This window comes from Puma concolor, chromosome A2 (assembly GCF_028749965.1).
Source record: "Puma concolor isolate L17-30 chromosome A2, mPumCon1.1.hap2, whole genome shotgun sequence".
NCBI lineage: Eukaryota > Metazoa > Chordata > Mammalia > Carnivora > Felidae > Puma > Puma concolor.
This window is the reverse complement of record NC_141668.1, coordinates 92,660,488-92,685,518: the sequence shown is the minus strand read 5'-3', so window position 1 is coordinate 92,685,518 and position 25,031 is coordinate 92,660,488. Positions and strand designations below refer to the sequence as shown.

The 25,031-nt window shown below is 39.5% G+C and overlaps 1 long non-coding RNA gene across 1 annotated transcript in view; it reads left to right on the top strand.

Moving 5' to 3' along the window:
• The first annotated feature begins 4,886 nt into the window (after window positions 1–4,886).
• Window positions 4,887–25,031, top strand: part of LOC147583325 (uncharacterized) — a 172,536-nt gene continuing 152,391 nt past the window's right edge. Inside the window, exons 1-2 of the long non-coding RNA XR_015248092.1 lie at window positions 4,887–4,943; window positions 9,847–9,975. This is a non-coding gene — a long non-coding RNA (uncharacterized LOC147583325). The remainder of the gene's footprint in view (window positions 4,944–9,846; window positions 9,976–25,031) is intronic.

Below are 25,031 nucleotides of genomic sequence, written 5' to 3'. Positions count from 1 at the left end.
TGTCCCATTCATTGGCCAAACCCAACCTTAACTGGCTAAGAGTAGATCTAACAAATGGAAAATAGGCAGAACATTCCTAAAAGAAAGCTAAAATTACACTTTGAACATGAAAATAGGAATAATTAAAACATTGTTGGTAAAATCAGACCTACATAGGAAAATCCTAACAGATTTTAATGCCCAGATATTAATCTGGATAATCTGCATATCACCATGGGAGTGGGGGCAAGACTTGATTGTTGATTATATGTAAGAAAGATTACAGTTAGTTAATTATATTATCCCATGTCTGGAGAATGAACGTGTACATAAAAGTAAGGGAGTCTATAAAAGGGATATTGAGAAAGATAGAATAGGGCAGATCCTCTAGCAGTGGCCAGAGGGATGGTGCCCTGACCCATGAACACCAATATCTACTGTGAGGCAGGTCTTGACTGAAGAGTGTAAGTGACCACATGGGGTTACCACTTCCTGGTGACACTGGACATTAAGATCATCCAGCTTACCACCCCACCCCCCCCCCCCCCCCCGCCCTTTGCTGTGATCCATTCTCTTCGAGTAATCTTGTGATGGTAATCTGTCTATTATGAAAGAATATACACTTCAGAGAGTACAAATATTCAAATAATTTCTATTTATTTTTATTACTGTAAGTCAATAAATTGACCTTCTGGTGCTTATATTTTTTCCTATGTCATCACTTCAGTCAGCCTGGCTAGGGAGTGTCCATCCCCAAGAGATGGAATTAGGCATTGGAGCAGATCATGTTTCTGTACCTACAAAGCCCAGAGATTGGGGAAACACCCTGCATGAAAATGAAGGTACCCTGGGAGGGCCTGCCATGTGCACTTACCCATGTTGGCATCTATCTCAGTTTATTGTAATTTATAATTGCTTGTTTCATTGTGTGTTGCTGGGCTCTAACCAAGGTCGATCTTGTTTTCTGATTTATTGCCAGAAAACAAGATTAATATCTATTTATGGAAATGAATGAATGAATGAATGAATGAACTTGTCAAGAATGAACTTAAGTATATGGATCTTTCCCAAAGTCACCTAACTGAAAATTTTCTTTAAACTTCAGCACCTTAAACTGTGTAGCTTATCTGGAACTCTGACTCTCCCTCGATTCTTGGTTTCCTCATTGAGCATCCTTCTTTCATCTTTCATGATTCCTCATTTGGAGCAGAATCCTAATCCCTTTTCATCTCTCTCTTTCCCTCTCTCTCTCTCTTTCCCTCTCTCTCTCCCTCTCTCTCTCTCTCTCTCTCTATATATATATATATATATTTTTCAACTTGTGCATTAACCTTTGTTATTCAGCTTCACCATACTGCTTTCACACCAACCTGCTTTCATCATATTTTCTTTTTTCTTTCCTCTCTTAAAAGAAAAAAAATTTTTAAGAGTTGTTTTGTTTTTTGTTTTTTGTTTTTTACATCCAAATTAGTTAACATGTAGTGCAACAATGATTTTAGGAATAGATTCCTTAATGCCTCCTATCCATTTAGCCCATTGCCCCCATACACCCCTTCCAGTAACCCTCAGTTTGTTCTCCATATTTAAGAGTCTCTTCTGTTTTGTCCCCCTCCCTGTTTTTATATTATTTTTGCTTCCCTTCCTTTATTTTCATCTGTTTTGTATCTTAAAGTCTTCATATGAGTGAAGTCATATGATATTTGTCTTTCACTGACTGACAAACTTCACTTAGCATAATACCCTCTAGTTCTATCCATGTAGTTGCAAATGGCAAGATTTCATTCTTTTTGATTGCCGAGTAATACTCCATTGTATATATATACCACATCTTCTTTATCCATTCACCCATCAATGGACAAAAGAAAAAAAAATTTTTAGTGTTTATTTTTGAGAGAGAGATAGAGACAGAGTGCAAGTGAGGGAGGGGTAGAGGAAGACGGAAACACTGAATCTGAAGCAGGCTCTAGGCGCTGAGCTGTCAGCCCAGAGGCTGAAACGAGGCTCGAATTCATGAACTGTGAGATCATGACCTGAGCCAAAGTCTAAGGCTTAACCAACTGAGCCACCCAGGTGCCCCACTTTCCATTTTTTGGTTTTTTTTTTTTCTGGTAAGTGGGAGTTCAAAATTCCTATTTTTTATTAGTTTTTCCTCTTTGCTCCCATTTGTCTTTCCATTTCTGTTCCTTCCCTCTTAATATCACTGCCTTAAGTTGTCTTTCCCATACTCCCACCCCTTGCCTTGTTCTGTTTACTCCTGCATCCGCATCAAGTGAGGCACAATTTTCCTCTTGTGTCTCACAGTCTGTAAGTTTCTGGTTATGGCTGTTGCCAAGTGCTCCTTTGCCTAACTGCTCTTTTCTGGCTCTGATACATTATATCTCATATGCCAGTTGGTTTTTTTTTTGGTGGGAGGCATGGGGTTTTTTTTTAGGTCCACATGGTGGTTCCAATCTCATATGCCATTTTTAAAAAGTTCTAGGGAAGTGGGGGGATGGGCAAAATGGGTGAAAGGAAGCAGGAGGTACAGGCTTCCAATTATGAAATGAGTAAGTCAGGAGGATGAAACATACAGCACAGGGAATATAGTCAGTGATACGGTGATAGGGTTGTATGGTGACAGATGGTAGCTAGGCTTGTGAGCATAGCATAAGAGCAAAGCATAGCATAACATAAGGTGTAGACTTGTTGAGGCATTCTGTTGTACACCTGAAACTATGTAACACTGTATGTGTCTACTACATTTCAATAAAAAAAGAGAAAAACGTTCTATACTGCAAATTTTCAAGGACACCTAAAAGTAGGGAGAATAATAGAATCCCTATCACCTAGCTTCAACAATTACTGACATTTGCCAGTTTTGTTTCTAGATGTGACTTTCTAGGATTATATATGACCAAGCTCTACCTCCAGCAGGCACGCACGATACAGATATGTTTGGATGCCCTCTGGAGCCACAGAATGTCCAGTGGAGCTCACTGCTCACTGCCCTGCTTGCCCTCACATGCTCTGAACAAACCTAGGTAGTTCTCAGTGTGCTGTTGATACCATTTGTGGCCTTCTCTCTCCCCTCTCCTACACTGTGAGCTCTTTAAGGCTGGGAGTTTCATCCTCTTCCTTATCTCCCGGCACCTGGCACATAATGCCTGACACTTAGTGGCTCTTAACTTAAAGTTCTGGGGGCACCTGGGCGGCTCAGTAGCTTGAGTGTCGACTTGGGCTCAGGTTACAATCTCACAATTCATGTGTTCAAACGGCGCATCAGGCTCTGTGCTGACAGCTCAGAGCCTGCTTCAGATTCTGTGTCTCCCTCTCTCTCTGCCCTTCCCTGCTCGCACACTGTCTCTCTCAAAAATAAACATTATTTTTTTTTAATTAAAAAAAGTTCTGGAAAGAATGAAAAAATATATTGCAATGACTCACCTATTTCAAATAAAATATTCAGGTATCCTGGTCACTTCTGGGCAGTGGTCTGCTCTCCCTTCTTCTGTTTCCAGCTTTTTTTCTCTGAGACAATGCAGTTTGTCATTCAGTTGATTTAGGCTACATGTTTTGATGCCACTTTCTACATTTCTACAATATGTGCAATGTATCTATCAGCCGTTCTCCTTCTAAATAATATGAATGCCAACATTTATGTACACTTATGTGCTAGGCACTGTACAAAGTTCTCTGCAAATGTTATCTTTGTCAATCCTGAATCACAAGAGCCCCTGAACTAGAAACTGTTATCATCCTTAATTACCAGATGAGGAAGCCTTGGTCCAGAGAGAATATGGAATATGTCAAGGTCATACCACCAATGAGGGGAGGAGTCTGTACTTAAACCTGGATTCCAGAACTTGAGCATCTAACTGCTGTGCCACACTACCATGGCTGCATCTCTGTCTTTGGCTGGCTTAGTGCTATTTGTATCCAGTCAACACTAAATCTTTCTCTGTGGATACTGTGTCCAAAATAAATAAGAAATCACTCTGCTCCTAAAGCTTGATCCTTGCTCTTTTCTGCCCTCTCACCCTTGGCAACTGAATCACTGCAGAAATGCCTCTTGAAGTCTTCCCCAGTGACTTCCTAATCTGAATTCCCACACAACATCCTCATGCAGACACTTGTTGACCACTTTTCATCTGACGCTGATGACAAATCATCCTCTGGATGGCTTCAACAATCGACTTGCCTTTCCTTCAGGAACCGAAGAAGTCTTTCTTCTCCTGCGGAAGTGCAGGCCCACACTAACAGGACACTTCTCTTGTCTTTTCTCTTTTCTTGTTCCTGAATTTTACTTTAGCCTTTTTCTTATATCATCACTTCAGTCAACATGGGCTTCAAATCTCCCCTTCCTTGGCTTGCTTACCATCATAGTCATGTCTGTGAACACTGGAGGGGGCATATATTTTTCTGTGCTCAGTATCGCTTTGGGGCATCACCCTTCACACCCATCCCTCTTGATCTGTATGTTCTGGTGGTACCGGCCTTCCTCCTGGCTCTAGGGCTGAGTGCGTGAACCAGGCCTGGCCAATCAATTCTAAATTACTCCAACCATAGTAATTGCACCAGGATGAGCACATGACTGATGGTGTTGAGTCCTTCAAGAGGTCTTGGACTATTGATCGAGAGTCATTCTCTCCCGAGATTGTAGATACTAGGGGTGATAGAAGCCTGAAACCGCTGGTGGCCATCTCTGTCATGTGTAGAAAGAGCATGCTTAAGAATGGCATCTTCAGGGGTGCCTGGGTGGCTCAGTTGGTAAGCGTCCGACTCTTGGTTTCGGCTCACGTCATGATCTCACGGCTTCATGGTTTTGAGCCCCGCACTGGGCTCTGTACTGGCAGTGCAGAGCTGCTTGGAATTCTCTCTCCATATCACTCTGCCCTACCCCATTCATGCTGTCTCTGTCTCTGTCTCAGGAAAAAAAAAAAAAAAGGAATGGTGTCTTCGTGGAGAATACAGTATCAGAAAACGAAGAGGTACATATTCCTGACCCCATAGTTGAAAGCCTGAATCAAACCAGGCCTAAAGTCACCTCCACCTCTGAACATGATAACCATCAGCAGGAAAACCCTCTACAGAGTATCTCTATACTATTATTAGGATAAAGGGAACACCTACCCTTCATTAATTGTAAATACTATGTTTGACTGGGTGTTGAGGGAGGAGGCAGCTATAAGAGCAGGAAGTTTCAAACCTTGCCCTGAGTGGGCCTTAGGGGTTCTGTAAAAGTTCCTTAGGGGACACCATGGAAACCAGAAAGCAGGGCTAAGAATAACTCTGTATTTGTTTTATATATTGGGCTTCAAAATAAGGTTTCTGAAGAACGGCTCTGTTGCTAACAAAAGCAAAAACAAAAATCCTTTGAAAATTGATGTACTGTTTATGTTAGTTCTCCTAGAAACCCAAGTTCTCCTATTCTCTGGATCCTGCTTTGCACCCTGCTTTGGCTGAACTTATACCCCCCCGTCTACACAATCACTGAGTTGTGTGTCATGCTTTTTGTCCCCCCCCCATCTCAGTAGTGATCAATCAGGCATTTCCTCCACATATTCTTCTCTCCTTTCTCCTGGGTAACAGCCAATTCAGATGTTCAACAAAATTCCAATTCAGCAAATATTTAGTGAGTGCAAGGTAGTGCTATGTGCGGTGTTTTGTAACATTCACGAATTCTTTCAATGCCCTGAGAGATGGGTAGCTATTTACATTTGTGTTTAATGAATGAGGTGAACTGATCATCTCAAAAGGACACAGGGCAAATTGTTGGTAGAGCTAGAAATAGTACAACCACTAACCGTAGGCAGATATAATAGAAGGAGCCTGAAGTTGGGGAACAGACAGACTTGGAGTTGAATCCTGGTTTGTGACATACTTATTTTTGGAACTTGAGCAAATTATTCAAGCTCCCTGAGCCTCCGTTCTCTACCCATGAGATGTAATATCCTCTACCTTCTAATGACATATGTGGATTGTATTAAATAACGTGTGAAACATATTAGCATGAAATTGGCTCAGGAACTGTTAGTTTCCTTCCACCCCACCAGGAAATACGGGTGTTCCTCCATCCAGGATGATTTGCACGTAAAAAAAAAAAAAAAAAAAAAAAAAAAAAACTCCCTTTTTGTACCGTTTTCCATTGAGATGCTCATGCATGTAGGACATATTGTACTATAAGTCATAATATTTAGTCATTTCATTGTCGATAATACCCTTGTTGGCCAGGAGAGAGCAAAGGCCTGTTACTATGAATTTGCAACACCAAGATTCTGGGAGGAAAGAATCAACACCAAATGGCAGACTTTCAACAAATTGCAACTTCTCTCCAGCTGTCAGAGCCCAGCTATCATTTACTGAATCAGCGATCACATATTTAGGCCTAATGACCACTAGGCACTGTTTGAGGGGCTGGAGCCCATTGTAATGGAAACAAGACAGACTAGTCTGTGAAAATGACAGAAGTGGATATGGATGGCCTGTCTGCTCTGCCCTCCTGCCCTTCAAGGGCCTTATATTTGCTGCAATAGCTTAGGATGGGAGCAGCAAATTGTATTTTTGTACAGCTGAGCTAAGAATAATTTTTACATTTTTAAAGAGATCCTGTATAGCCTGCAAAGCCTAAAATGTTTGCCATCTGGCCCTTCAAAGAAAATATTTGCTGACTCCTGGTTTAGAGTCACCTTATAATTCTTCCATCAAGATCAGAATAAAGAGTTTCATGGTATAATTACTAGAGTATTTTTTATTAATAATTTGTTATTATATAAAGCATTATTAAGAATTATTTATTATGGGGGCTCCTGGGTGGCTCAGTCAGTTAAGCACCCGACTTCAGCTCAGGTCATGATCTCGCGGTCCGTGAGTTCGAGCCCTGCGTTGGGCTCTGTGCTGATGGCTCAGAGCCTGGAGCCTGTTTCAGATTCTGTGTCTCCCTCTCTCTGACCCTCCCCTGTTCATGCTCTGTCTCTCCCTGTCTCAAAAATAAATAAATGTTAAAACAAAATTAAAAGAATTATTTATTATGATTGTTAAACAGTATTTTTTAAATATTGTTTATTTTTGAGAGAGAGAGGAGTGTGATTGGGAGAGGGGCAGAGGGAGACACAGCATCGAAAGCAGGCTGCAGGCTCCAAGCTGTCAGCACAGCCATAAGATCATGACCTGAGCTGAAGTCAGATGCTTAACCAACTGAGCCACTCAGGCGCCCCTGATTGTTAAACAGTATTAAAGGATAGAAAGCGATGGGTAGTGAGAAGGTAGATTTTTATATCAATTTTGCAAGAAAGTACAGTAAAATCTTGGTTTGTGAGCATAATCCATTTCAGAAACATGCTTGTAATGCAGAGCACTTGTATAGCAAAGCAAGTTTCAGGAACCATTGGCTCAGTTGTGATCATGTAACATTCAGCATCATGTACTACTCGTATTGCAAGACATCGCTCGTTTATCGAATTAAAATTTATTAGAAATGTTTGCTCATCTTGTGGAACACTCACAGAACAAGTTACTTGCAACCAAAGGTTTTCCTGTAATTCTCTTTTGTTAGATCATTTGACTATCACTTTGTTTTCCTAGACTATAACCTCCACATAAAAGGTGGACCTTCCCTATACAGCTTTCCTGGGGTTTTCCAATGTTTTTTCCCTGTACCAAAAAACAGAAGTTGAGAAGATGATGTGGGGAAGGGTCATCATTCCCCTGTGACAATGGGGAAGGAAGGAGAAAAGTTACTTCATTGTCACACCAGCCCTTTGACAATTGAAAAATCTTCACCTTTCCATTTAAGTATGCCCTGCATTTCTTGCCTGTGCCACATTTATTTAAAATGGAACAGCCTTCCTTGTACTTGTCTAGATGTTTCTTAACACTTTCTCTTTAATGCTCACATATTTTCCCTTCCCTTGCTGCTTGCCCTGGCTTCTCCTACCTGGGCAAAGTGAGAGTCACTGGCTAGTGCACTCTTAGCATTGACTTTCTGTTGACTTTCACCTCGAAGGGTAATTCAGAGCCTGGGAGTGGCACCCTCTTCTTCCTCCTGTAAAATACTTCCAGGTAACAAGACTGTCGGTGCCCACCCAAAGCTTGTGTAGGCCCCCCTGGTGTCAACCCTCATATAGAAGAGCCCATGACAAACCAAGCTCACAGGGCACATGATGTGGAAGCTTCCAGCTGTAGGCACAAGTGTCCTGGGTTGGGTGTTAACAGTCCAGTTTCAGCTCTTCTTCCTCTGCTTCATCTTGTTGAATCTGGGCCAGTTACTTACCTTTCGAATGCTTAAATTCTCACATCTGTAACATTAAGATAATGCCGACTCTCATTTCAGCTTCTGGGAATAGAATTAAACTGTATATGGACATTGATGTTCCCATAGTAACAGTCACGTAAGGTATCTAGCCTGCCACCAGAGGCAATAAATTATTTATGATAAGTACTTGTAAAAACTCCTAACTGTCACTGTAATAAAAGATTCTTACAGGAAATCCTGGGGATATACTTTCACATTAATTTGCATTCATTATTTCAGGAAGAGTTCACTCTGCTCCCAACTACCAAATTCTAAACTCCCAGAATCAAATCAATTAGCACAGGCTGGAGCTGCTGAATTCAAAAGCAGAACAGAGTCCTCCCGTGGCCCCTGTAAAGGGAAGGAAGAGACTGACTTCCTGGGGCTATTTATTAAAACCTGGGAGGAGTCAGTGGGTGTGGCTTCTCGGGGAGAGATAGCTCCAGCTTGGGGCTGCATAAAGAAAACAAGAATGATAGCTATAGCTCTACAAAAAAAAAAAAAAAAAAAAAAAGTATTATAATATTATTAGTGTTGTTATTATTATTGGGGAAATTTTAAATGTACAATAAAACACAAACAAAAATGTAATAATAATCCCTCATCCTCAGAGATAACCATTAACATTTTCGTTTGTAGCCTTCCTACCTTTCTTTATATTTATATTTTTACAAATATTGTTTGGTAGCCTCCTTCTTATATTTGTGAACATGTGTCCAAGTTATTAAATATTCTTTTCAGAACATAATTGGCTGGAAATGCACCGTAAGGTTGTATCACAATTCACAATTGGTCAACATTTAGGTTGTATCCTGACTTGTCTTTTAATTAAACTTGATTCATATTCAGCCTGAGATCTCGCATTAATTTAGCTGACAGATTTAGACCTACAAATATTTTGATCCATCCATAATACTACCATTGCTAACAACACCCTCTTCCTTCCCAATGCTTTTGCTATTAGCCCATAGTGCAAATACACCCAAACTCCCCTTCAAAAACAAATTTCTGTGAAATTCTGTGAAATTTTTATTTTTCCATATTCTTTGGACCTTGCATGTGGATCTTTTGCCTAAAACATGATCTTCTTTCTTAATTTTATTGAAAATATCTTTTTTTCTTTCTTAATTGTACAATGGTGAACTACAATAGTGATCTTCATTTTAATTTCAAATTTGTCCTTATTATTCTCTTTTGATAATATTATTTGACTTGCTTTTCCCACGAAGGTTTTATTCTTTCACCCAGATCTCAAACTTTTTAGTATCAAGATTCCTTTACAAATTGATTGAGGACCCCAAAGAGCTTTTGGTTATGTAAGTTATATCTATTGCTGTTTGCCATATTAGAAATTAAAACTGAGAAATTTAAGAAATACTTTCATATTTCATTTTAAAGTAATGATAGAAGCCTATAACGTGTTAACATAAGTGCATATTTTATGACAGATAACTGTATTTTGCCAAGCGAAATCCAGTGAGAAGAATGGTATTGTTTTACATTTTGCACATCTCTTTAAATGTCTAGCCTGACAAAAGGCAGTTGGATTCAACAATCTGCTTCTGCATTGACACCATTGCCATGTGTTGTTTTTGTTGAAGTTCATGTACGGAGAAAACCCTGCCTCACACAGATACATGGTTGGAAAAGGAAGGACCTGGCTGGCCCTCTGCAAGATCTCTGGGCTTACAGTGATCCTCTCTCAGCCTACACGTTAGGAACCACTGACTGTAAGTGCTGGACAGCCTTTTTATGCTTCGGTTTCCTTTTTGTAAAAATATGGTGGTAATAACAGCATTTCAAAGTGTTCTGAAATTATAATGTGAAAACCGCTACAGCTACAGGCAGAAATCTACACCTGTTCATAAAATAGGAAAACTGTTCTCTCGTTTGGGAGATATGTAGCTATCCAAAGTAACATGGTTACTAAAGCAATAGATATTTCCAATAGGTATGTAGGTTTCACATTCCACCACGGCAACCAAAACCTAGGAATTTTCAAAAGAAAATTTTAAAGTGTCTTATGTAGTTTTGGTAAGGAAACATTTTTTTTTCAGGAGGGTAAGATATGAATTCTGGCTCAATTTCAAAGTGGAGATCTATTTCTCTGAAACCCATTGCATAGTTATCTTGGCATTCTTTGATCTAGAAAATGTGCTTATGTGTTTTGTTTTAGCTTAGGTCAAGGGTAGAACTAATCCCTATTGGACATTTTAAAGCCAGAATATGTGGAGAACAAACAGAGGGTTACTGGAGGGGGTGTGGGAGGAGGGATGGGCTAAATGGGTAAGGGGCATTAAGGAATCTACTCCTGAAATCATTGTTGCACTATATGCTAAATAATTTGGATGTAAATTAAAAAAAAATTAAAGAAAAAAAATAATAAAGCCAGAATGTAAGTTTCTCATGGCAGACCTCATAATGGGTTCTGTGTACTGCAACAGATCCAGTATGAGCTAGACTGATTGTAATATACATATTTGGCAGTGGACTTGCTTGCAGGTACCCTGTGCAGCTGAAATGTGGGGATAACTCCCAGGGCTGGTTTACAGCAGTAGACATTCCGTTTCAACTGACACAGTGACTCAGCCTGGGAAGGTGAGATTCGAGGGGCAGGATGGCACAGAACCCTCTGTCCTTTACCCCCACCCAGAGGTCCAGTGGATTGTCCAGCCCCCAGGAGAACCACTCACTGATCTGGTGGTTGCTTTGATGGCCATGTTTGGGGTGGCGCCCAGATGTTTTCCTCTGATCTGCCCCCAATTCTGGATTGTATCTCAACGTAGCATCTCCTGTTGTTGAACAGTGGTTGCAGCCCAGATTTCAGAGAGCTTGAGTTGCGTCTGCATTTGGCAAATGGAGATAATGGGCTGGGTGAGGACAAAAGTGAGAAAGGACAGGAAAGTGTTTTGAAAATACTTTAAGTGCAACCATTGTCGGGGGCGCCCGTGTGGCTCCGTCGGTTGAGTGTCCGACTCTTGATCTCAGCTCAGGGCTTGATCTCAGGGTCTTGATCTCAGGGTCGTGAGTTCAAGCCCTGCATTGGGCCCCCACATGGGGCATGAAGCATACTTAAAAAAAAAAAAAAGCAAAAAAAAAGGTGCAAGAATTGTTATTATTGCTCTTAAACCAGTAAACTGAGAAACCAGCCTAGTGTGAGGAGCTGTGGTGAAGAGAGACACTAGGCCTGAGGGGGTTCTTTCATTTGCTTCTAGCAGGTGAGGGAAAGAACTTGCCAGATCCTTCCCAGATCTTGTTATGCTAATTCTCCTGTCTATGGAGTTCCTGAAGTTGTTAATTTAATATTGGCTAACCAGCCACTTGTTGATTCCCCCAATCCTCCCTTAAGTCACAAAAGAAGGTATGGTCTGGCACTGAATATTTTTATGTCCCTAAATAATCACTTGTTCTGTCACTGCAAAAATGATTGCACCCTTCATTACCAATGACTTTATTTTTCAAGTCTTTTCTACTTCTTTGACATCTGAAAGTAGCTGATAACATCACGGAATATAGTCATTGTGAGACTATAGCACATAGTTCAGTGTGCATGTCCAGTGTTTTAAAAATCCTCTATTAATTAATTTTCAGTTTAAAGTAAGCAGAACCTTGGCACGGAATGGATTTTTGAATTTAGAAATTGGTTCTTGAGTGAAATCTTAACTTCTTTGTGTTTAATTAGACTTCAATTGCTGCACTTAAAAAAGGTCACCTAAATTTGGAAAAGACAACCAATTCTAACTGTGACAATCTCACACTTGCTGAATTTTGTCAGAAAGGTTAAAGTACTTTTTTCCATTTACTAAGTAACATTTCTACATACTCCCACCACACTGGCACACCAAAAACTCTTGGCTTCTAAGGAAATGAGGCAATCGTATTTGAATGGATTAGGCTTTGAATTCTTGTGACCACAGGTTCATTAGCTCCTCGTATGCAAACATTTTAGACTATATGCACCAAATTTTCTTTGCTGCAATAATGGAACTGTGTTTCCATTGGGTCTAATAGACCCATACTAAATGGGTCTATTAGAGGTGTTGCTGGTTGCCTAAGAAAGTGTGTGCAGAGCACTTAGAGTTTCCTGAGATAGCTGGAAATAAATTAAAGTGACTTTACTTCTAGAGAACCAGGGTAAGGTAAACTGAGTGACTGAGGGAGAGGGTTCAGTAGGAATACAGGTGGAGGACCTTGGAAGAAGGAGCTCTGAGGAAACCTGCCCTGGGGTTGCAGAAGTTTCTCCAGCTGCCATGGTTACTGTGTCAATAAGAACTACTAGGCTACATAGCATCATCCAGTTTTGGGGTTCCATGGAAAATGGAGCTATGTTCTTAAGCTGATGGCTGAGCACTGGACAAAAAGCTCCAGCTTCCTGGGAACCATGTCAACTTACTTTATATATAAGTATTGGCCAAAATATTTTAGGCAAAAACATCTCACATAGACTACTATCCAAGCATCAGTTGGATTATCATTATTATTATTTTCACTCCTGACTATATATAAAGAACCAAGGATTTTTTTCCCCAGCTTTATTAAGATAAAATTGACATGTACTGTTATATGTTTAAGGTGTATGACATGATGATTTGATGTATGTATGAATTGCAAAATGATTACTGTAATAAAGTTGGTTAATATATTCATCATCTTACATAGTTACCCTTATTTTCCTCTGGTTTTATTGAGGTATAACTGACACACAGCAGTGTGTACGTTTTTTTTTTTTTTTAATATATGAAATTTATTGTCAAATTGGTTTCCATACAACACCCAGTGCTCATCCCAAAAGATGCCCTCTTCAATGCTCATCACCTACCCTCCCCCCCTCCCACCCCCGATCAACCCTCCGTTTGTTCTCAGTTTTTAAGAGTCTCTTCTGGGGGCGCCTGGGTGGCTCAGTCGGTTAAGCGTCTGACTTCAGCTCAGGTCACGATCTCGTGGTCTGTGAGTTCAAGCCCCAGTCGGGCTCTGGGCTGATGGCACAGAGCCTGGAGCCTGCTTCGGATTCTGTGTCTCCGTCTCTCTCTGCCCCTCCGTTCATGCTCTGTCTCTCTCTGTCTCAAAACTAAATAAACTTAAAAAAAAAAAAAAAGAGTCTCTTATGCTTTGGCTCTCTCCCACTCTAACCTCTTTTTTTTTTTTAATTTCCTTCCCCTCCCCCATTGGTTTCTGTTAAGTTTCTCAGGACCCAAATAGGAGTGAAAACATATGGTATCTGTCTTTCTCTGTATGGCTTATTTCCTTAGCATCACACTCTCCAGTTCCATCCACGTTGCTACCAAAGGCCATATTTCATTCTTTCTCATTGTCACGTAGTACTCCATTGTGTATATAAACCACAATTTCTTTATTCATTCATCGGTTGATGGACATTTAGGCTTTTTCCACAATTTGGCTATTGTTGAGAGTGCTGCTATAAACATTGGGGTACAAGTGCCCCTATGCATCAGCACTCCTGTATCCCTTGGGTAAATTCCTAGCAGTGCTACTGCTGGGTCATAGGGTAGGTCTATTTTTCATTTTTTGAGGAACCTCCACACTGTCTTCCAGAGCGGCTGCACCAGTTTCCATTCCCACCAACAGTGCAAGAGGGTTCCCGTTTCTCCACATCCTCTCCAGCATCTATAGTCTCCTGATTTGTTCATTTTGGCCACTCTGACCAGCGTGAGGTGATATCTGAGTGTGGTTTTGATTTGTATTTCCCTGATGAGGAGCGATGTTGAGCATCTTTTCATGTGCCTGTTGGCCATCCGGATGTCTTCTTTAGAGAAGTGTCTATTCATGTTTTCTGCCCATTTCTTCACTGGATTATTTGTTTTTCGGGTGTGGAGTTTGGTGAGCTCTTTATAGATTTTGGATACTAGCCCTTTGTCCGATATGTCATTTGCAAATATCTTTGCCCATTCCGTTGGCTGCCTTTTAGTTTTGTTGATTGTTTCCTTTGCTGTGCAGAAGCTTTTTATCTTCATGAGGTCCCAATAGTTCATTTTTTTGCTTTTAATTCCCTTGCCTTTGGAGATGTGTCAAGTAAGAAATTGCTACGGCTGAGGTCAGAGAGGTCTTTTCCTGCTGTCTCCTCTAGTGTTTTGATGGTTTCCTGTCTCACATTTAGGTCTTTATCCATTTTGAGTTTGTTTTTGTGAATGGTGTAAGAAAGTGGTCTAGTTTCATTCTTCTGAATGTTGCTGTCCAGTTCTCCCAGCACCATTTGTTAAAGAGACTGTCTGTTTTCCATTGGATGTTCTTTCCTGCTTTGTCAAAGATGAGTTGGCCATACTTTTGTGGGTCTAGTTCTGGGGTTTCTATTCTATTCCATTGGCCTATGTGTCTGTTTTTGTGCCAATACCATTCTGTCTTGATGATTACAGCTTTGTAGTAGAGGCTAAAGTCTGGGATTATGTGATGCCTCCCGCTTTGGTCTTCTTCTTCAAAATTACTTTGGCTATTCGGGGCCTTTTGTGGTTCCATATGAATTTTAGGATTGCTTGTTCTAGCTTCGAGAAGACTGCTGGTGCCATTTTGATTGGGATTGCATTGAATGTGTAGATAGCTTTGGGTAGTATTGACATTTGAACAATATTTATTCTTCCAACCCATGAGCACGGAGTGTTTTTCCATTTCTTTATATCTTCTTCAATTTCCTTCATAAACTTTCTATAGTTTTCAGCATACAGATCTTTTACAGCTTTGGTCAGGTTTATTCCTAGGTATTTTATGCTTCTTGGTGCAATTGTGAATGGGATCCGTTTCTTTATTTGTCTTTCTGTTGCTTCGTTATTAGTGTTTAAGAATGCAACCGATTTCTGTACATTGATTTTGTATCCTGCGACTTTGCTGAATTCATGTATCAGTTCTAGCAGACTTCTGGTGGAGTCTATCGGGTTTTCCATGTATAATATCATGTCATCTGCAGAAAGCGAAAGCTTGACTTCATCTTTGCCAATTTTGATGCCTTTGATTTCCTTTTGTTGTCTGATTGCTGATGCTAGAAGCTCCCAAAACTATGTTAAACAACAGCGGTGAGAGTGGACATCCCTGTTGTGTTCCTGATCTCAGGGAGAAGGCTTTTAGTTTTTCCCCATTGAGGGTGATATTAGCTGTGGGCTTTTCATAAGTGGCTTTTATGATGTTTAAGTATGTTCCTTCTATCCCGACTTTCTCGAAGGTTTTTATTAAGAAAGGATGCTGAATTTTGTCAAATGCTTTTTCTGCATCGATTGACAGGATCATATGGTTCTTATCTTTTCTTTTATTAATGTGATGTATCACATTGATTGATTTGCGAATGTTGAACCAGCCCTGCAGCTCAGGAATGAATCCCACTTGATCATGGTGGATAATTCTTTTTATATGCTTTTGAATTCGATTTGCTAGTATCTTATTGAGAATTTTTGCATCCATACTCATCAGGGATATTGGCCTGTAGTTCTCTTTTTTTACTGGGTCTCTGTCTGGTTTAGGAATCAAAGTAATGCTGGCTTCATAGAATGAGTCTGGAAGTTTTCCTTCCCTTTCTATTTTTTGGAATAGCTTGAGAAGGATAGGTATTATCTCTGCTTTAAATGTCTGGTAGAATTCCCCAGGGAAGCCATCTGGTCCTGGACTCTTATTTGTTGGGAGATTTTTGATAACTGATTCAATTTCTTTGCTGGTTATGGGTCTGTTCAAGCTTTCTATTTCTTCCCGTTTGAGTTTTGGAAGTGTGTGGGTGTTTAGGAATTTGTCCATTTCTTCCAGGTTGTCCAGTTTGTTGGCATATAATTTTTCATAGTATTCCCTGATAATTGCTTGTATTTCTGAGGGATTGGTTGTAATAATTCCATTTTCATTCATGATTTTATCTATTTGGGTCATCTCCCTTTTCTTTATGAGAAGCCTGGCTAGAGGTTTATCAATTTTGTTTATTTTTTCAAGAAACCAACTCTTGGTTTCATTGATCTGCTCTACAGTTTTTTTAGATTCTCTATTGTTTATTTCTGCTCTGATCTTTATTATTTCTCTTCTTCTGCTGGGTTTGGGGTGTCTTTGCTGCTCTGCTTCTGTTTCCTTTAGGTGTGCTGTTAGATTTTGTATTTGGGATTTTTCTTGTTTCTTGAGATAGGCCTGGATTGCAATGTATTTTCCTCTCAGGAAGCAGTGCGTACGTTTAAAGGTGGTCCACATAAGGACTCAACATACATACATTGTGAAATGATCACCACAATAAGTTTAGTTAACATCTCTTCATATCATTACAAAATTTTTTTTTGCCTTGTGATGAGAACTTTTAGGATCTACTTTCTTAGCAACTTTCAAATATACCATACAGGAGCATTGACTGTAGCCACTGTACAATTATAGTATAATTACCTCGTCTCTACTTACTTATCTTACACCTGGAACTTTGTACCTATCGAACACCTTCATCCATTCCCCTTGCCCAGCTGACCATTTTGTGTGTGTATGTATGGTGAGAATGTTCAAGATCTACTCTTTAGCAACTTTCAAGTATACTATACAGTATATATTGTTTTATATGTCATATATATGCATGTATTGTATATACAGTTAATAGAGATTTTTTTAAAGCAGGTTTCACCTTCATTTTTGTGAACTTTCTCACACATCTGAGTGCTGATTTCAAACACTATGAAATTACTACAGTGCTTAAAATGCAGTTTTGCATTACAGCAAAGCAACAGCCTGAGCTATAATGTTCCCGTGGATGTCTCTGAAAGGACAAGGGTGACCACATTCAAGTTTAGAATTTGGGAAAGAGGAGCAGAGATAGGGAGGGCTATCATAGCTACCACCACCATAGCTGCTGCTGTGGTCGCCCTGATAAAGACAGGAGGAAGTAAGGCAGCCCAAGATCTTTGACCTTGAAGCCCTTGATCTACCAGCAAGAGAAAAATAGTGCTGAAGAATTTATCAGCATCCAGTTTCTCAAGAAGAGTTGAACAGTGCTATGGAAGATGAACCAGTGTCTGTTTTACAGTGTTTCTGGCAAGAAGGCTTGCACTCCTGTTTTAGATATAATGACCACCCTCAGAATTTTGAATATCTCATAGGGATATCTTCCCAAAGCCTGTAGGATATGAGTCGTTACATCAGAATCTTGAGCAAAAGACAACTTAGTTGTGGAGGACTTGCAGAAAATGACATTTCATCTCTAAGTCTAGCTAATACACTAATTCCTTTAAAGGTCTAGGTCTGGGATTCTATACTGTCCCACTAATGGTGAGGATGTTCCCAGGACAAAGGGACCTAGCATTTCTGCATGGCCCAAGAGAAGCTGGCTAGAGATTTTTTTCCCTCTTATGTTTTCTCCTTACCTAGTAGCCCTATTCTCTATTAGATTGCTTTTAAGAAAGAATTTGATCAACTCCTTTCTCCGAAGAGACAGAAAGAGAAAATAAACAAAGGTTTGATGTATTCTCTTTCTCAGGAATACCCTCATTAGGGAACTAAGGGATGAAACTCTGTTGGTAGAATTTCAAAACTCAGCTAGCCTAGTGGGAAGGAATTTGAAGTGGCAAGGAGAATGTTGTCAACCCTACCTTGTTGTCTCTCTACCTTTAGCAAGGCAAGCCCCGATGGGTTTCCACTAACATGGTAGATGTCCCCCTTACAGCCCTTCAGAAATCTTACTTGTCTCTGTGTGTGTCAGGGAAAATGGCTGAGTGGAGGAGGCATTTCCTCTTGTCCTGTCTGGCACTGCTGGCCTCAAGGGTTGGGCCTAATGTGGCTTTATAACAGTTATACAAGTTTCCAAGCTGAAGCCCATTTTAGTGAGGGTGGAGACATCATACCCAGAATAGGAGCCAGTCGCTGAGAAGGGTCACTGTCTTTTCTCAAGATGATTTTTATAAAGAAAGCCAGGAGAAATTTTTATTACACTGTTACAATAGATTATGGTAAGAAATACCAGAGCAACATTAAGTATGAAACTGCCCTCCTCCTTCCTTTTATCCAGAAAACACAAGACTCTCTTATTTAGTAACATTCCCTCCTTCTATGTCATGGACTTATTTGTCTTACTGTGCGTCCTTGTCAAGCTTGTGGATTAATGTCAGAGGGAGCTCTACCAAAACCATGGCATAACCTGCACAGCTTTTTCTCTGTTTCCCTGAAAAATGTACCAATCAGGACACCTAATCTTTGTAACAATACCAACCCTACTCTGTAAAGGACACTTTGGGTACTTTATGTTGAAAAATTAAAAGTCATATTGGTTTTGGTGGAATGTGGTCTACAATAAGTGCCATTAGAAACATATCAACACACGTTTTTGGAATAGAAAGAAGAAAAAATAAATTCCAACCAGGGAAGGAAATTATATGGACAAGAGCAATAATTGTGGCAGGTATTTATTCAACTCTCCAGTTAGGCCCCAACTGTATACCAGGGCTTAATCTTGAGACGTAAATGTTCTATTTCAAAGGGGGTGAATTATAGGAGATGATATTTCTGTGACAGTGTCACTCTTGATTAAATAGCAGACTTCCATTAAGGTATTTACTAATCTTATTTGTGTCAGCTTCTTCACCTATACATAATGAGGCTGATAATACTTGTATATGACATATTTCATAGGAAGACTTCAAATGAGAACAAGTGCATAGATGCACCAAACTAGTTTCCTGATAAACAGCCATAAGCAGCAGTAAGGTGTTGCTGTGTGCTTCGACATTGCCATTATGTCTTGGCATTGATTGTGTATGTGGAAATACATTTCATAAGCATTTTGGGAGGTGAACTTAGGCTTTTTGAAATACTGGAATATTTTTAGTAATTTCAAATAAGAAGGGTTCAAGTAAGCCTAATTAAGTAGGCTCTGGTATATTCAGCCACGTTCAGCATGTTCAACTAGTTCCCAGCTAGTGTTGGGAATGCCAGGTGAGAGGGAGAGATACAAAAACAAAGTTGACCAGATCTCTGCCGTCAAGGCCCTTCCAACCTCGTAGGGGAGACAGTTGCTTAACCAACATTTCAGCACCATGGGAGACTTAAGAATAAAAATATTGGATCGACACAGAGGGAGTATAAATTTTAAGTGTGACAATTAGAGAAGGAAATTATACCAACAGTCACAACAATACAAATATTAATAACTAATAATTGCAAAAGAGCCTTTTACATCCAAGACCCACTAAAACATGTTACCGCATTTACTCCCTTCCAAAAAATGAAATAATTATTATCCTTATTTTATAGATGCAGAAACTGAGGCTTAGACAGATAAAATGACTTGTGCAGGATGGCATGGCTGGAAAGGTGGAGCCAAGATTTTGAGTTCCAAACCCATGTTCTTTCTACTCTGCCACCATGCACCTTGGTAACAGTGTCATTCTACAAACATATTACGGTGATGTCCAAGCAATTTTGAGTCTTTTAGAGAGGCTGTTTCCCTGATAGCAGCCATGGCTTTGTGATTTGTCCATGGCCATTCGAGACCATCAAGGTCAGGAGGTGGGAGCCCTGCACACCAGCAGGTCTGAGGTCCATGTAGAGAATTCCTCCCTAATCTGCTGGGGCTTGTGTGCACCTGGTCACTTGATCTAGTAACAACAAACTGCAGGGATTTTTTTTTTTCTTTTCTTTTGAAAGGACTGGAGAGTGGGGAATAATCCCATTCAGCCATTTTCAAGGGCAAGCCAGCTAACTAACACTTCTATACATGCAAATGGTTTGCATTTCATGCTTTCCTTACTGGAACCTTTTCCTTCTAACATCTCGTAGGAAACTCTTCCCAGAAAATAAGTAGGCACACAGGAATCTTCACTATATTTTAAATGATTATATTTTCTAAGATACATATTCTAAATAAAGGATTTTTCCTGATCACTAAATTTATTATATAAAAATTCTTATAAAAGTATAAAAATGCTTACAAAGGTATAAAAATTCGAGGGGCACATGCCTGGTTCAGTCGGTAGAGTATGTGACTCTTCACCTCAGAGTCATGAGTTCAAGCTCCATGTTGGTTGTAGAGTTTACTTAAAAAAAGATGGGGCGCCTGGGTGGCGCAGTCGGTTAAGCCTCCGACTTCAGCCAGGTCACGATCTCGCGGTCCGTGAGTTCGAGCCCCGCGTCGGGCTCTGGGCTGATGGCTCAGAGCCTGGAGCCTGTTTCCGATTCTGTGTCTCCCTCTCTCTCTGCCCCTCCCCCGTTCATGCTCTGTCTCTCTCTGTCCCAAAAATAAATAAACGTTGAAAAAAAAAAAAAAAAAGATGACATAACCATTTGGCTATTTTTTTTAATTAGTTGCTTTAATTGAATGTAGTAAAAATTATATGACACTAGAAGGGGTTTGGGACTATGCTATATTTATTTATAGTATACAAAGTGAACTGAAAATCTGATACAATAATTTCTTTGTTTTTTAATTTTTATTTATTTTATTTTTTAAACTCTGCTGTAATTAATGTGTAGTGTTATATTAGTTTCAGGTGTGAAATATAGTGATTCGACAATTCTATACATTACTTAGTGCTCATCACAATAAATGTGCTTATAATCCCCTTCACCTATTTCACCCATCCCCCCTCCTTCACTCTGGCAATCACCAGTTTGTTCTCTAATTTAAAAGCCTGTTTTTTGGTTTGTCTCTTTTTTACTTTGTAAATTTGCTTTGTTTCTTAAATTCCACATATGAATGAAATCACATGGCATTTAACAAAATTTTCATCCTGATGTGAAAAAGCTTAAAGAACAATATATTCTGATTATATTCTTATTTGAGAATCAGATAGCAAGGAAAATGACAGATCCATGGAATGAAATTTTAGAAATATTACCTCAAATTAAACAAGAAGTTGTATCTGAGATATGATCCTTCTGTGATCAGCACAATGCCTAACAGATGTGGTGTCTGGATAGCTCACTGTTGGTTTCTTGAAACCCCAAAGTACAGAAGAAGCAACCTTTGCTTTTTCCAGTGTGGTCAGTAGCCTGAATTCTTATTGAAGGCACGGTAAACAGAATTGTTCCAAGATGGCTGCCATAGTTATAAAGAATGATAAATGATTCTACTGTGTCACCAATTTTTAAAGTTCTCTTTAGCTCTTGCAATGGAATTCAGATTGTGCCAGCCATCTTTTATTAGTCAGTCCCATGGGTTTTTTATTGTTATTTTGAACAAGATCTATTTTTGTTTAATTCTATGGGAACCACACATAGTTTGTACTTTTGCCAGAAATTTATTTTCCAATGAGTATTACCCAATTCTAAATAAGTACATTTTTATGCTGAGACATAGTAGGGGTGAGTTCAATCAGGAATGCCATTTAAAATTGTATAATGCAGCCTGGACTTTTTTGGTAACTCTAATATTCTGGTAACCAAAAGTGAGTTTGGGGTTTGTTTACTGTCTTTCAAAGTGATCCATTTTGGGGCACCTGGGTGGCTCAGTTGGTTAAGCATCTGACTTCCGCTTAGGTCATGATCTCGTGGTTGGTGAGTTTGAGCCCTGCGTGGGGCCCTGTGCTGACATCTCAGAGCCTGGAGCCTGCTTCAGATTCTGTATCTCCCTCACTCTCTGCCTCCTCCCCCTCAAAAATAAGTAAACATTAAAAAACAAATTCAAAGTGATCCGTATTAAACAAAAACATCTTCTTTTTAAAAAAGTCATTAAGAATTGATTTTATAGCAATGTAGCTTTTTTGTTGACTTATAGCATTGATTTGTATAATTTCGCAATGTGTTTATTCATGCACAGAGATAAATATTATAATATTTCTAATAATCAGAAAATTAATATCACATGTCCTTTCACAAAAGAAAAAAGGAAACATTTTCTTACCTAACTTGGTGTATGATATATACAGAAATCTTGAGCTTGTTTTCAGACGTGGGAAGACAGTCTTGTTCTATTGCTCTAAAGTGTCAGGGTATGGATAATAAGACTATATCTCTTTGATCTGAGGAAAGCAGAATATTTTCACTTGTAACAAAGCTGAACTCCCAGGACTGCAAGAAGCAAAAGAGGCAATCTTATTAGAAGACAGGACCTTCAAGTGTCTTAGACCCTGAGGGATGTGTAGATGTTATATTTTATTCAATGCAATAACACAATCTGTGAACAAAACTGTGTAAGCAAAATCTCTAGAAAATGATGAATCCTGCACTAAGGCTTAAAGAAATCATAGAACTACAAAGCTTCTACAAAGACCGCTTTCAGAGCACCAAGGAGAAAACTGAGGGGACTTTTAGTAAATATCATTTATTCTCATGTCAGAAAAGAAACTAAAGCAATTTCTTTTGTTTGTTTGATTGGTTTGGTTTGGTTTGGTGTTTTTTTTTTTTGTAGGAACATAAACCATGGAAGATTATATAACTTAAAGTAGTTGTGCAAGTAATTATATGCCCAAATATCTAAGACATGAAATAAAATTTTATATTTTGTTTTGCCTTTCAAATGGATAGAGATTTTTATTATTTTTATTATTTTTTTTAATTTTTTTATTATGAAATTTATTGTCAAATTGGTTTCCATACAACACCCAGTGCTCATCCCAACAGGTGCCTTCAATACCCATCACCCACTCACCCCTCCCTCCCACCCCCCCATAAACCCTCAGTTTGTTCTCAGTTTTTAGGAGTCTCTTATGTTGTGGCTCCCTCCCTCTCTAACCATTTTTTTCCTTCCCCTCCCCCATGGTCTTCTGTTAAGTTTCTCAGGACCCACATAGGAGTAAAAACATATGGAGTCTGTCCTTCTCTGTATGACTTATTTCACTTAGCATCACACTCTCCAGTTCCATCCACGTTGCTACCAAAGGCCATATTTCATTCTTTCTCATTGTCACGTAGTACTCCATTGTGTATATAAACCACAATTTCTTTATTCATTCATCGGTTGACGGACATTTAGGCTTTTTCCACAATTTGGCTATTGTTGAGAGTGCTGCTATAAACATTGGGGTACAAGTGCCCCTATGCATCAGCACTCCTGTATCCCTTGGGTAAATTCCTAGCAGTGCTACTGCTGGGTCATAGGGTAGGTCTATTTTTCATTTTTTGAGGAACCTCCACACTGTCTTCCAGAGCGGCTGCACCAGTTTCCATTCCCACCAACAGTGCAAGAGGGTTCCCGTTTCTCCACATCCTCTCCAGCATCTATAGTCTCCTGATTTGTTCATTTTGGCCACTCTGACCAGCGTGAGGTGATATCTGAGTGTGGTTTTGATTTGTATTTCCCTGATGAGGAGCGATGTTGAGCATCTTTTCATGTGCCTGTTGGCCATCCGGATGTCTTCTTTAGAGAAGTGTCTATTCATGTTTTCTGCCCATTTCTTCACTGGATTATTTGTTTTTCGGGTGTGGAGTTTGGTGAGCTCTTTATAGATTTTGGATACTAGCCCTTTGTCCGATATGTCATTTGCAAATATCTTTGCCCATTCCGTTGGCTGCCTTTTAGTTTTGTTGATTGTTTCCTTTGCTGTGCAGAAGCTTTTTATCTTCATGAGGTCCCAATAGTTCATTTTTTTGCTTTTAATTCCCTTGCCTTTGGAGATGTGTCAAGTAAGAAATTGCTACGGCTGAGGTCAGAGAGGTCTTTCCTGCTGTCTCCTCTAGTGTTTTGATGGTTTCCTGTCTCACATTTAGGTCTTTATCCATTTTGAGTTTGTTTTTGTGAATGGTGTAAGAAAGTGGTCTAGTTTCATTCTTCTGAATGTTGCTGTCCAGTTCTCCCAGCACCATTTGTTAAAGAGACTGTCTGTTTTCCATTGGATGTTCTTTCCTGCTTTGTCAAAGATGAGTTGGCCATACTTTTGTGGGTCTAGTTCTGGGGTTTCTATTCTATTCCATTGGCCTATGTGTCTGTTTTTGTGCCAATACCATTCTGTCTTGATGATTACAGCTTTGTAGTAGAGGCTAAAGTCTGGGATTATGTGATGCCTCCCGCTTTGGTCTTCTTCTTCAAAATTACTTTGGCTATTCGGGGCCTTTTGTGGTTCCATATGAATTTTAGGATTGCTTGTTCTAGCTTCGAGAAGACTGCTGGTGCCATTTTGATTGGGATTGCATTGAATGTGTAGATAGCTTTGGGTAGTATTGACATTTGAACAATATTTATTCTTCCAACCCATGAGCACGGAGTGTTTTTCCATTTCTTTATATCTTCTTCAATTTCCTTCATAAACTTTCTATAGTTTTCAGCATACAGATCTTTTACAGCTTTGGTCAGGTTTATTCCTAGGTATTTTATGCTTCTTGGTGCAATTGTGAATGGGATCCGTTTCTTTATTTGTCTTTCTGTTGCTTCGTTATTAGTGTTTAAGAATGCAACCGATTTCTGTACATTGATTTTGTATCCTGCGACTTTGCTGAATTCATGTATCAGTTCTCGCAGACTTTTGGTGGAGTCTATCGGGTTTTCCATGTATAATATCATGTCATCTGCAAAAAGTGAAAGCTTAACTTCATCTATGCCAATTTTGATGCCTTTGATTTCCTTTTGTTGTCTGATTGCTGATGCTAGAAGCTCCAACACTATGTTAAACAACAGCGGTGAGAGTGGACATCCCTGTTGTGTTCCTGATCTCAGGGGGAAAGCTCTCAGTTTTTCCCCATTGAGGATGATATTAGCTGTGGGCTTTTCATAAATGGCTTTTATGATGTTTTAGTATGTTCCTTCTATCCCGACTTTCTCGAAGGTTTTTATTAAGAAAGGATGCTGAATTTTGTCAAATGCTTTTTCTGCATCGATTGACAGGATCATATGGTTCTTATCTTTTCTTTTATTAATGTGATGTATCACGTTGATTGATTTGCGAATGTTAAACCAGCCCTGGAGCCC